The following is a 13,223-nucleotide window of genomic DNA, read 5'->3' on the forward strand; positions in this document are numbered from 1 at the left end:
ACTAGGAGGCTTCAAGGCCTCCTGGGACAGAGGCCTTCTGCTACGCTGCCGGTTCCTTGTGTGGATGGCCAAGGCTGCTGCTGAAAAGCCCCTTCCATCTCCCCATTGCTTCTGACTTCTGGACTTTCCACGATGAATCCACGCTCACATCCATGTGTGATTCTTCAAATACTTTGAAAAACGTGTTATGCTCCCCCCGTGCTAGCCTCCCTCCCAGCAAAACATCTTTTCTTAGGGCAACTCCCAGGTCCCTCCTGGGCCATGATCTAATCTTAACTGGTTCTTCATTTAGCAAACCGCTCAGCACGGGACTCAGCCCGTAAAGGGTTCCAGCCAGCAGGGAGAGAGGGTCTTCCTTGTCCAGAGTCAGTGCATTGGTTGACGCAGCCTCAGATGGAGTTTATTCTCTGGCAGCAGAATCAGCGCTGACTCACAGGGCACTTAAAATCGACTGCATTTCTCAAGGACGCTTCCTGTGTCCGCTGGTTAGTCAGGCCTGCGTCACTTACCCCGCATTCGTGAACTTGGTGGACTGTGCCCAGGATGTGAGCTTTGACATGTATCTTTATTGAATCTGTCCTCCCAGAGACACTCCGTCATCACAGCTTGTTGGAATGAGTTGGGAGGCGGGCCCTGCCAATGTGTTAGTCCTCTTGCTGTCTTTCTGTGGGATGCACATTTGATCAATTTGCCATATTTGTCTTCAGTATGATTGAGGGAAGAGCTGAGGACTCGCTGGGGAAGGATTTAAGTAGAAGCTGAGCTATTTTAAATGTATATATATATTGATTTCAGAGAGAGGAAGGGAGAAGGAGAGAGAAATAGAAACATCCATGATGAGAGAGAATCACTGATCAGCTGCTTCCTGCACGCCCCCTACTGGGGATTGAGTTGCAACCTGGACATGGGAATCAAACTGCCTTCTGGATCATAGTTGAAGCTCAACCACTGAGCCACACTGGCCAGACTGGAGCTTCTTTTTTAACCATTCCCTGTTTCAGTGTTTCTCCACTTTGATTGCACTTGGAATAACAAAAGGAGATTTCAAGGGATTAAGAAGCACAAACTGGCAGTTTGAACATAGTCCCGGGGACGTAGAGTACTGAACAGGGAGGACCCCCGCTTACCTGAACCAACCAGTCCTCAACTGCTTCCCCAGGACCTTGGCCCAATCCTACTCAGCCCCCCCCCCTCCCCACACACACACACATACACACTTGGAAAGACCTACCTGACCCTGTCTGAGTCCAGACCCCAAAGTCCTCCGGTTATTCTATCTCTGACTTACCTCTTCTGAGACACAGTAAGACTGTCAAATGGTGCCCTCCCTTCCTGCAGAGAGTTCTGCTAAATGTACTTTTGTTTATTACAAGGTTTTCGGGCGAGACTTTGGGGAGTTCCACAACCTGCCAGTCCCACCAAGAGCCTACTGCCACCTCCCTTGGTGCTGTAACCAAGACCCTCAATTCAGAACCCGGAAGCACTGAGGCCTACAGGGATGGGGTGAGTCTCGCAGTAGGTCTCTGTTCTGATTTCTTTTTATCCAGCTGCCAAACACTAAGTGTATTTTTTCCCCTAAGATTTTGATTATTTGATAGATTTGAGAGCACCCATGCCTACTGGGAAGCTGCCTTGTTACCAGCAACATTGCTTTTTGTCCTTCCTCATGGGCACTTTCTGTTGGTACTTGACAGCAGGAAGTTCACGTCCAACCCTTGTATTTACCTGGAACTTCAGATTTGCAGGTTTGCCATTGGAGACTGCCCAGCCCTTAGGCTGGGGAGCCTAGGACACAGGGGGAACCAACCACTGACTTGACCAACCACCCCAGACAGTCACGTGTCTGTCTCAGACTAAACCCAAGTGTGTGTCTCCTGCAGACCAGATTCTGGCCTCGTATGTGTATTTACACACTAACACAAACGCATCTCTTTCTAAATGGCATAATTGACCAACAGTAGTTTAGAACTGCAGTGGCTATTTTGGGAAACTTTTTATAAGAACAAAATTGTTCATTTGCAAAGTGCCCTAGAGTGAAAAGGGAGGAACATTGTAACCATTCATTGACTGGTGTTTTCTTGGTAGATAAGAGAAAGCGTGTGAGAGAAATTCAGATTCCGCAATTGCCTCTCTCAGTATTCTGCGGAAGAGACGTGTGAAAAATGTGAAAGGCTGTCTCTCTTTTAGATCTGCCTGCATCATAACTGGAACCTACAAGCTTTTATCTTCTTCCACCCTGTGGCCCTCTAGTGTCCCTGCCCCAGCACTCTTTCGGACTAGCTCCCATTCCTCTGGGCAGCCAGAAACTCTGAATGTTAGCCAAGTCAGAACAAGACCCTGGTGGTGGAATTTAATCCCTGATCATGATCTGAGCTGAGAGTGATTTTTGAAGACTTTCCAAAACCTCTGTAGGGTAGGTTAGCACTTTACAGTAGTTCTAGGAACATTTAATTGAGGGTTTCCAGATATACGTCAATGTATTTGTGTTATTATGAACCAATAAAATTAAATGGAAGAGGCTCTGTGACTACCCTCAGTATGATTTGACCCTAAATTCCATAATAAAACCAGAGGAATTTAGAACAACCGTAGATATTAGACAATATATTTGGAGACCATGCACCCAAACAAACAAAAAGATGGCTACATTGGAGACTGTAGGGATAGGCTCTTTACCACCTTCAGGAAACATACGGGTGCAGAGCTTGGAGCAGGTCTGACTGAAGCTCTTTCCTCACTCTGTCTGAATAGCCTGAAGTCAGAAGTAGGGGATTAATATACAATTGCCAGGCAATGCTCCAAAGGATGGTGGTTTTATAAATTTCCATCAAAGGAGGAGACAAGTGGGTTACATGAAATCCATTGGTGATCGATTAGGGAGGTTGGAGAAAGCAGCGTGGAGAAACATCTGGAATTGGATTAAAAGTGAAGTGATAGACACATGCTTCTTTTACACAGGCGGGTACAGGACAGATAAGAGTCAACAATTAACAAGATGACGACAACAACAGTGAGGGAGTTTGTGGTTTCAGTCCTGGCTCCATTTGTTGTGCCCTGAGGGGTCCGGAAAAAGGGAAGTTCCAAAAGTTACCCTGACAGTCCACAGGTGTGTTATCTTAGATGCAAAAAGACAATAGGCTCAGTAAAGATCAAAGTTGATCTTTGTCAGGAAAGATACTAGCCTAGGACATGACTACCCACCATAAACTGCTTTTTAATTAAAGATTTTTAATTTCAGACCATCCAATGAGGTTACTTTAGGTCTCTTCAGTTTGCAAGGCTGCCACGCAGGCCTCCCTGAGTTAGTCAGGTTAGCAGGTGGCCCCTTTTTGTCCACAAGATCAGATACTGGAATGGAAAGTATTCAAACCCTTGAAAAGTAAAACTAAAGGGGGGGAAGAGAGGGGGAAATCTAGGAGGCTGCTCCAATCAAGGATCAAGCACTCACTTCCTCTGGACCCTTAAAGACTTGCTGAGAAATACTCTTTGGGACACAACACCTGTTTTGGAGTTTGAACAGAGTTACTGAACACCATCGCATGAGGATGGCCTCCCCCTTCGGAATGGCTGCTTAATGCCACCAGGAGCCTTCCATTGGAACCTTGCAAACATTGTATATGAAATTCCCCACGCCGAGGGGGACAAATTGATTGCAATATTTTATCAATGTTGGTGAGAAAAGTTTATTAAATTTGCTGAGAATGTCTCCAGATGCATGTTCCACCTGCCCCAGATGCATCCTGGTAACTGCAGATGGGCATGGACAAGAACCCAAGTCTAAGGCCACGTTAATACACTTACAAATGGGCTCGTGCTATGGAGCTTGAATATCACAGTCAATGCATGTTAGTTTTCAAGGTGGAACAAAACTTCAACCTAACTCACCACTAATCAGGTATTCCTTGTGCTGGGATAGGTACTAGAGAACTTTGCAAAGCTTTGCTGTTTATTCAGAAATTTTATTGTCCCGAACACTCTCAAACCTCATAAAAAGCAGAGAGAGTCCATGGTATTTTTAAACTCAAATGAGCAATCGTTGACTCTCACCATAAGAACATGGCACAGGCCTCCCTTTAAGCTTCCATAGTTCTCCCCCTGTCTGGGACTCTACCAGGCTTTGGGCAGGTGTGGCAGGACACCACAAGGGAGTCATGAAATGTAATCGGTCTTATCCCCAACAGATAAAAATTGCATTTCCTTCATATCCTCTCAAGCAGCCTCTGCATAACTAAACAACAGAGACTTTATTGTCGCAAAAGACACCATTAAAGAAATGCCAGGGAAGCACAGTGGAAGGAGCTCCTGGGTAATGTTGACCACCAGAACGGCAGCTAAACTCCAGAGAACCTGAGGGAGTGACTGTACATTCATGTGTCCCAGCGAAAAAGACACAAGGATTCCCCTCCCACCATAGCATGGACATTCCTTTAGGAGATTTGAAATGAGGGATTCTTAAGAATTCTTTAGAAGCGATGGTCCCTGGGTGGTAAGAGCATCCACCACAGAGCTCTGTGTCCAGATGGCAGTGGTAGGTCATGGCCAGTTCCACCCCACCTGCAGAACTAGATTTAGATGATGGTGCACATGCTTGAATCTGCGTGTTTTGTTTTGTTTTGTTTCTCCTTAGCCATCCTCCTGCCCCCCCATGATTGTAGGCGTAAGGTTCTGGGTGGTTGACAAATGATTGTTGTTTCTTAACCAGTGAAAAGTCAAGGCCTCCAACTCTAATACCACATTATCTACCTGTAGTCATTCTTTGCTGTGACTCAAACACGGGAGAACCGGGTGCAAGATCTGTCCAGAGAAACAACAAAGCTCTGTGTTCTGCACACAGAGTGCTCACCAGCTAGTGGAATATTTGGTTTCATTCACAACTGGACTCAACCAGGAATTAGTGTTTTATGTGAAAGAGAAGGCCACAGGACAGGTAACCAACATCAAAGCTCCTTGGAAAGAAAGGGCTCTGCTTGCACTGAACCCGCACTCAAGGACCCTTTCTCAGAGATAAGGTCTGTAAACAAACGTCCATGGACTCCCTCCCAGAGACTCAGGAGGGAGCCAGGACAGATGGTTTGGATTTAAGGCCTGTCTCACGTTCACAGGCCTCACAAAGAAGGCTTACCACGGAGGTCACTCTTGTTGCCTATCAGCTCCACCCTGATGACCTTTGGTGGACCTCTCTTCCCCACATGGGGCTCACGTGAATACTAAATGAGCTAATACACATAAAGAACTTAAAAGAATACTTGGCATTTAACCATCTCTCAATACACTTTGCATGGAGCATGGCAAGTAATTACAAATTAATACTAATATCTTTATTAATCTTTATTTCTTCCTTACATTTATTATGTTTTTTTCTGTTTTATTTTTTTTCAATCTTGTATTTATTGACTTCCGAGAGAAAGGGAGAGGGAGGAAGAGAAAGAAACATCAATGATGAGAGAGAATCATTGATCAGCTGCCTCCTGCACACCCCACACTGGGGATCAAGCTCACAACCCCCGGCATGTGCCCTGACCGAGAATCGAACTGTGAGCTCCTGGTTCATAGGTCAATGCTCAATCACTGAGCCACACTGGCCAAGCTACCTTGTATTTAAATGGTTATTCAAATGGATATGAGATTCTCATATCAACTATCTTTCCTTAAGCAAGCACTTTGAAAATTTTATTCTATTGTATTTCTCCACCAAATATTGCTACCAAGAAATCTGAAAACAAATATAGTTTATAGTCATAGTGTGCCTATTATGTATCTGGCTCTATTTTGATGGGTTTTACGTATTTTATTGCACTTAGTACTCCCAACACTCTTATGGCAAAAATATTAGTATGATCTATGGGATGTACATGAGGAAGCTGAGCGATGGAGAAGGTGATGATGTTGTTTAATCTTCAATGTTCTAGAGCAGTGGTTCTCAACCTTCCTAATGCCGTGACCCTTTAATACAGTTCCTCATGCTGTGGTGACCCCCAACCATAAAATTATTTTCTTTGCTGCTTCATAACTGTAATGTTGCTACTGTTATGAATCGTCATGTAAATATCTGATATGCAGGATGTATTTTCATTGTTCGTGACCCACAGGTTGAGAACCGCTGTTCTAGAGTTCGAGTGTGGGAGACCCTGGATTGAGAGCCATATGGATCCAGTGCTCCGTAGGTAACGCGCCCTCTGCTGCCTCTTTCAAAATGTTATGATCATTTTCCTCTGTAGACATCCTGCCATTTCTTGTTGGAGAATTTTAGAATGTTCCCTTGTCTTTGATTTTATTAAAATTTTGCCACAATATGTCCATACTGATTTATTTGTTATCTCTGGCACAATTTCGGTGTTTTTGATCTGAGTTCATGTATGTTTATCTGTATGTATGTGTTTGTGTGTGTAATTTCTGTGAAATTATGGGTCATGCGTTCATATAATTGGTTGAGGCTGTCTTTCCCCTTATGTTTTTTTGGATTTCTTGTATACAGGTATAGACATTTTACCTTTATTTTCATATGTAAACTTTTCTTGTATTTATTCCACATATTCATTTTTTCCTAGTACATTCTAGAATTTCTCCGATTTTGAACTTATTTTTGTTGTTTATATCAATGATTCTTCTCTTTCTCTCTATGCATACATCACATATCAATTTTCTTATGTGATACATTTACATGATTCACTTTTTTGACACTTTTCTGTGATTGCTACAAGGATTATGGGAAGTCTACCACTCACCAGTTGTAATTCCACATCCACATTCTACCTCCTGCCTCTTTGAGTTTCTCTCCTCCTCTCCAGACCCACAGGAAGTCTAGGAATATTCCAGATCATTTTTTTTTTTTTAGCCATAGGCATTACTCTATAAACTTCTTCATCCATACCATTGGTCTTGCAAAACCCCATGTCTGCTTATGTTTCTCTCTTGCTTAAACCCTATCAACAGCTCCTTATCACACACAAGATAAAATATATGCATGTTTGCATGGCTGTTTCTTCCATAGACGCTCTCCACTCTCCCCAGCATGCTCTAGCTTCTAACGATATTCAACCACTTGGAATTCCTTGAATAAGCATTGCCTTTGTTAATGTCTAGCACATTTTAATGTCCTCAGAAGTGTTTCTTTAATGACTAAATAGGGCTGTAGTTTAGTGTGTTAAAATATAAACAGTGAGATTTCAGTTTCTGCTAATGGTGGGTGGCTTGGTTAGACTAAGCCTGCTGCAGATAACAGCTATAAAATTGGTCCCGTCCCCTAACTCCCTCAAAAACCCCAACTATTTGAAGTCACTCAGAGAATTGCCAAAATCAGACAAAAACTGGAGGAATGTCTACACTTGAACCACAAACTGAGACAGACCTACACGACAAGAAATGATAACAGAAGCCTGTCAGACTGAAAGGAAATTACACAATAGGTAGGAATCTGGATCTGAAGGGAAGGATAAAGATTACCAGAATTGTAAATATGTAGTCAAATATTTAAACATTTAAACATATATAAATGCATATACATTATTTACTAATTTCTTTAACACACACAACAATAATTATAACATATTGAGGGATTTATAATGTGAAAGTTGTAACATATATAACAAGAATAGCACAAAGAACTATAGCAAGGTTTCTTTATTTTATGTGAAGTAGTACAATATTAACACTAAGTAGATTATGTTCACTTAAAGATGCATATTATAGTCTCTATCGCAGCCACTTTAAAAATAATGCAACGCACTTAAATGCTAACTGAGGGATTGAAATTAAATACTAAAAAGGAATTGGATTTTCACAAAAGAAACCAGCAAATGGGGAACAAAGGAGCAAAATAACAGATAAAACCAAAAGAAAATGAATAGCAACATGGCAGAGCTAAATCAAACCATGTTAATAATTACATTAAATATAAATGACTAAACATGCCAATTAAAAGGCAAAGATTTTCAGGTTGATTAAAAAAGTAAGACCACTGCCCCCCACACCCTCAAAATAGTTTAGTTTTCAACAAAAAATTATGAGACATGTGGAGAAATAGTAGAGTATGGCCCATACACAGAAAAAAAAAAGCCATCAGTGGGAATGCCCCTGAGGAAGGCCAGAGGTAGGGCTTACAAGACAGATAACGTTCCCTTTATTATCTCTTCTATTTTGTAAGGTGAGTAGTGATGGAAGTTCTCTCTTTACTTCCAGGTTTTAACTGCTTTGATTTTTTCTTCCTCAGTCTAGCTAAAAGTTTGTCAATTTTGTGATATTCTCAAAGGCTATGATTCTTTTGTTGATTTTCTTAATTGTTTTTTTATTTCCCATTTCTTTTATTTTCACTTAATATTTATTATTTCTTTCATAATAGATGAATTTCTTATCATTATAAAATGTTCTTCTTTACCTCTAAAAAAAAGTAAGACTCAACTATGTGTTTTCTATAAGAGAGATACTTTAATTACAAAGACACAAACAGTTGAAAGTTAGAGTTTGGGAAAAGGTATACCATGCAGACTCTATTAATAAGAAAGCTGGAATGGCTGGTTTATATGTTGGGGAAAAGCTACTCCTAGACAGCAAGTTTACCAAAGGCAAAAAGGACATTGAAAATGGTAAAAGTATCAGTGCATCAGGAAAACAGAAAAGTTATAAATATGTATGATTATAAAGACAGCTTCAGAGGAGAACCAAGATGGCGGCGTAGGGAGCGGACCTGTGTGTGCTGCTCTCTCACAGCATCATTGAAACTATCAACTATGAAGTAAACAACCGCCACTCAGAACCATGGGGAAGTTGGCCCAGTGGGAGATCTACAACTGGAGGAAAAGAAAGAAGCGCAGTGAGACTGAGTGGGAGCTACGGAGGCACCAAAACCAGAGGTACGCAGTCACACGCCACGCGGGCTGCAAATGGATTCTCGGTTTTTTACGAACCCTCGAATCCTCTGGGCTTGCTCGGGGCGGGTCTCTGAGGCCCCAGATCCCACAGGGAGAGGCGGCCACGGCCTTGCAGTGGTCGGAGAGCGAGGGAAGCTCTGATACGCGGCTGCTCGCCGGCACCGAGGGACAAGAAGTCCTGGTGTCCCGGAGAGGCGAGGGGCGCGGAGACGCCGCCATCGCTATTTCATCCATGCTGGTGACTCCCTGTGACCCCGCCCTACCCTCAGGGCTGTGCCAGAGGCACAAGAGGGAATGACTGTGCTTTTACAAACTCTCAAATCCACTGAGCTGGTTCGGGCGGGTCTCTGAGGCCCCAGGCCCCAAGGCGAGAGATGGCACGGCCTTCCAGCGGTCAGGAAGCAAGGGAGGCTCTGGCGCTCGGCTGCTCGCCGGCACTGGGGGACGCAAAGCCCTGGTGTCCTGGATAGGCAAGGGGCCACTGAGTCTCCACCCCGGCGACTCCCTGTGATCCTGCCCTACGCAATTTACATTCCCATCTGGGGTGTGCCAGACCCACAAGTAGAAGCGCCTTCTTCTGCAAACTTTCAAATCCACTGAGCTGGTTCAGGCGGGATCATGAAGCACCAGACCCTACGGGGAGAGGCAGCACGGCCTTGCAGCCATCAGAAAGCGAGGGAGACTCTGTTGCACAGCTGCTCACCGGCACTGGGGGACACAAAGCCCTGGCAGAGAGTCAAGGGGCCGCGGAGACTCAGCCAGTGCTATTTGCTCCGCCATGGCGACTCCCTGAGACTCAGCCCTAATCAATTTACATCCCCATCCAAGCTGTGCCAGGTGCACAAAAAGACCCACCTGCGCTTTTGCAGCCTATCCCAACAAATTGCAGACTTCAACTGCTCGCAGCCATGAGAGACACACTCAAGAAGCAGACCCAGGAGAACCAGGATGGCGGCATAAGGAAGAGACCTGTGCGTGCTACCTCACACAACAACATCGAAACTACCAAATATCAGACAAACACCTATCATACAGAACCATGGGAAACTTGGCCCAGTGGAAGCTCTACAACTGGAAGGAGAGAAAGAACATTGAGACTGAGTAGGATGTGACACCAAGTACAGAGCCCAACCCAACAAACTGCAGATTTCAACTCCTCGAATAGAAAGAAGCGCATAGAGACTGAGTAGGATGTGCTGAAGCACCAAGTACAGAGCCCATCCCAGCAGGCTGCAGATTTCAGCTCCTTGCATCTGGGAGGGACGCAATCGGGGGGCAGAGTCGGGTCCGGGGCCGGCCAGGGCTGGGCTTGACTCGGCCGGCACTGTGGAACTGCTGTACCAGCAAGCGCACAAACATGCCCACTGGTCCCAGTCTCTGGTGGGGCGCTGCGGGACAGCAGACAAGCAGTCTGTGCACTTGGTGGAGGGCAGGAGCGCTGGATGTGCAACCACCAGGAACGCCTGGAGATTTTGTCTAGTGGGGAGCCGCCGGCAGGGGACAGAAGGCCAAACTTCCTGTTTCCCCGGTAAGGCTGGGATGGCCCCGGTGAGGTTGAAACAGCCCCCGTGAGGTAGGGACGACCCCAGTCAGGTCGAAACAGCCCCGGTGTGGTAGGGACAACCCCGGTGAGGTTGAAACGGCCCCCGTGAGGTAGGGACGACCCCAGTCAGGTCGAAACGGCCCCTGTGTGGTAGGGACGACCCCGGTGAGGTTGAAACAGCCCCCGTGAGGTAGGGACGACCCCAGTCAGGTCGAAACGGCCCCGGCGTGGTAGGGACAACCCCAGTCAGGTTGAAACGGCCCCCGTGAGGTAGGGACGACCCCGGTGAGGTTGAAACAGCCCCCGTGAGGTAGGGACGACCCCAGTCAGGTCGAAACGGCCCCGGCGTGGTAGGGACAACGCCGGTCAGGTTGAAACGGCCCCGGTGTGGTAGGGACAACCCCGGTGAGGTTGAAACAGCCCCCGTGAGGTAGGGACGACCCCAGTCAGGTCGAAACGGCCCCGGTGTGGTAGGGACGACCCCGGTGAGGTTGAAACAGCCCCCGTGAGGTAGGGACGACCCCAGTCAGGTCGAAACGGCCCCGGTGTGGTAGGGACGACCCCGGTGAGGTTGAAACAGCCCCCGTGAGGTAGGGACGACCCCAGTCAGGTCGAAACGGCCCCGGTGTGGTAGGGACGACCCCGGTGAGGTTGAAACAGCCCCCGTGAGGTAGGGACGACCCCAGTCAGGTCGAAACGGCCCCGGCGTGGTAGGGACAACCCCGGTCAGGTTGAAACAGCCCCGGTGTGGTAGGGACAACCCCGGTGAGGTTGAAACAGCCCCCGTGAGGTAGGGACGACCCCAGTCAGGTCGAAACGGCCCCGGTGTGGTAGGGACGACCCCGGTGAGGTTGAAACAGCCCCCGTGAGGTAGGGACGACCCCAGTCAGGTCGAAACGGCCCCGGTGTGGTAGGGACGACCCCGGTGAGGTTGAAACAGCCCCCGTGAGGTAGGGACGACCCCAGTCAGGTCGAAACGGCCCCGGTGTGGTAGGGACGACCCCGGTGAGGTTGAAACAGCCCCCGTGAGGTAGGGACGACCCCAGTCAGGTCGAAACGGCCCCGGCGTGGTAGGGACAACCCCGGTCAGGATGAAACGGCCCCCGTGAGGTAGGGACGACCCCAGTCAGGTCGAAACGGCCCCGGTGTGGTAGGGACGACCCCGGTGAGGTTGAAACAGCCCCCGTGAGGTAGGGACGACCCCAGTCAGGTCGAAACGGCCCCGGCGTGGTAGGGACAACCCCAGTCAGGTTGAAACGGCCCCCGTGAGGTAGGGACGACCCCGGTGAGGTTGAAACAGCCCCCGTGAGGTAGGGACGACCCCAGTCAGGTCGAAACGGCCCCGGCGTGGTAGGGACAACCCCGGTCAGGTTGAAACAGCCCCGGTGTGGTAGGGACAACCCCGGTGAGGTTGAAACAGCCCCCGTGAGGTAGGGACGACCCCAGTCAGGTCGAAACGGCCCCGGTGTGGTAGGGACGACCCCGGTGAGGTTGAAACAGCCCCCGTGAGGTAGGGACGACCCCAGTCAGGTCGAAACGGCCCCGGTGTGGTAGGGACGACCCCGGTGAGGTTGAAACAGCCCCCGTGAGGTAGGGACGACCCCAGTCAGGTCGAAACGGCCCCGGCGTGGTAGGGACAACCCCAGTCAGGTTGAAACGGCCCCCGTGAGGTAGGGACGACCCCAGTCAGGTTGAAATGGCCCCGGTGTGGTAGGGACAACTCCGGTCAGGTTGAAACAGCCCCGGTGTGGTAGGGACAACCCCGGTGAGGTTGAAACAGCCCCCGTGAGGTAGGGACGACCCCAGTCAGGTCGAAACGGCCCCGGCGTGGTAGGGACAACCCCGGTCAGGATGAAACGGCCCCCGTGAGGTAGGGACGACCCCAGTCAGGTCGAAACAGCCCCGGTGTGGTAGGGACAACCCCGGTGATGTTGAAACGGCCCCCGTGAGGTAGGGACGACCCCAGTCAGGTCGAAACGGCCCCGGTGTGGTAGGGACGACCCCGGTGAGGTTGAAACAGCCCCCGTGAGGTAGGGACGACCCCAGTCAGGTCGAAACGGCCCCGGCGTGGTAGGGACAACCCCAGTCAGGTTGAAACGGCCCCCGTGAGGTAGGGACGACCCCGGTGAGGTTGAATAGCCCCCGTGAGGTAGGGACGACCCCAGTCAGGTCGAAACGGCCCCGGCGTGGTAGGGACAACCCCGGTCAGGTTGAAACGGCCCCGGTGTGGTAGGGACAACCCCGGTCAGGTTGAAACAGCCCCGGTGTGGTAGGGACAACCCCGGTGAGGTTGAAACAGCCCCCGTGAGGTAGGGACGACCCCAGTCAGGTCGAAACGGCCCCGGTGTGGTAGGGACGACCCCGGTGAGGTTGAAACAGCCCCCGTGAGGTAGGGACGACCCCAGTCAGGTCGAAACGGCCCCGGCGTGGTAGGGACGACCCCGGTGAGGTTGAAACGGCCCCCGTGAGGTAGGGACGACCCCAGTCAGGTCGAAACGGCCCCGGTGTGGTAGGGACGACCCCGGTGAGGTTGAAACGGCCCCCGTGAGGTAGGGACGACCCCAGTCAGGTCGAAACGGCCCCGGCGTGGTAGGGACAACCCCAGTCAGGTTGAAACGGCCCCCGTGAGGTAGGGACGACCCCGGTGAGGTTGAAACAGCCCCCGCGAGGTAGGGACGACCCCAGTCAGGTCGAAACGGCCCCGGCGTGGTAGGGACAACCCCGGTCAGGTTGAAACGGCCCCCGTGAGGTAGGGACGACCCCGGTCAGGTTGAAACGGCCCCGGTGTGGTAGGGACAACTCCAGTCAGGTTG

This window comes from Myotis yumanensis, unplaced genomic scaffold, assembly GCF_028538775.1.
Source record: "Myotis yumanensis isolate MYYU_CA2020_CCGP unplaced genomic scaffold, mMyoYum1.0.hap1 SCAF_3, whole genome shotgun sequence".
NCBI classification, from domain to species: domain Eukaryota; kingdom Metazoa; phylum Chordata; class Mammalia; order Chiroptera; family Vespertilionidae; genus Myotis; species Myotis yumanensis.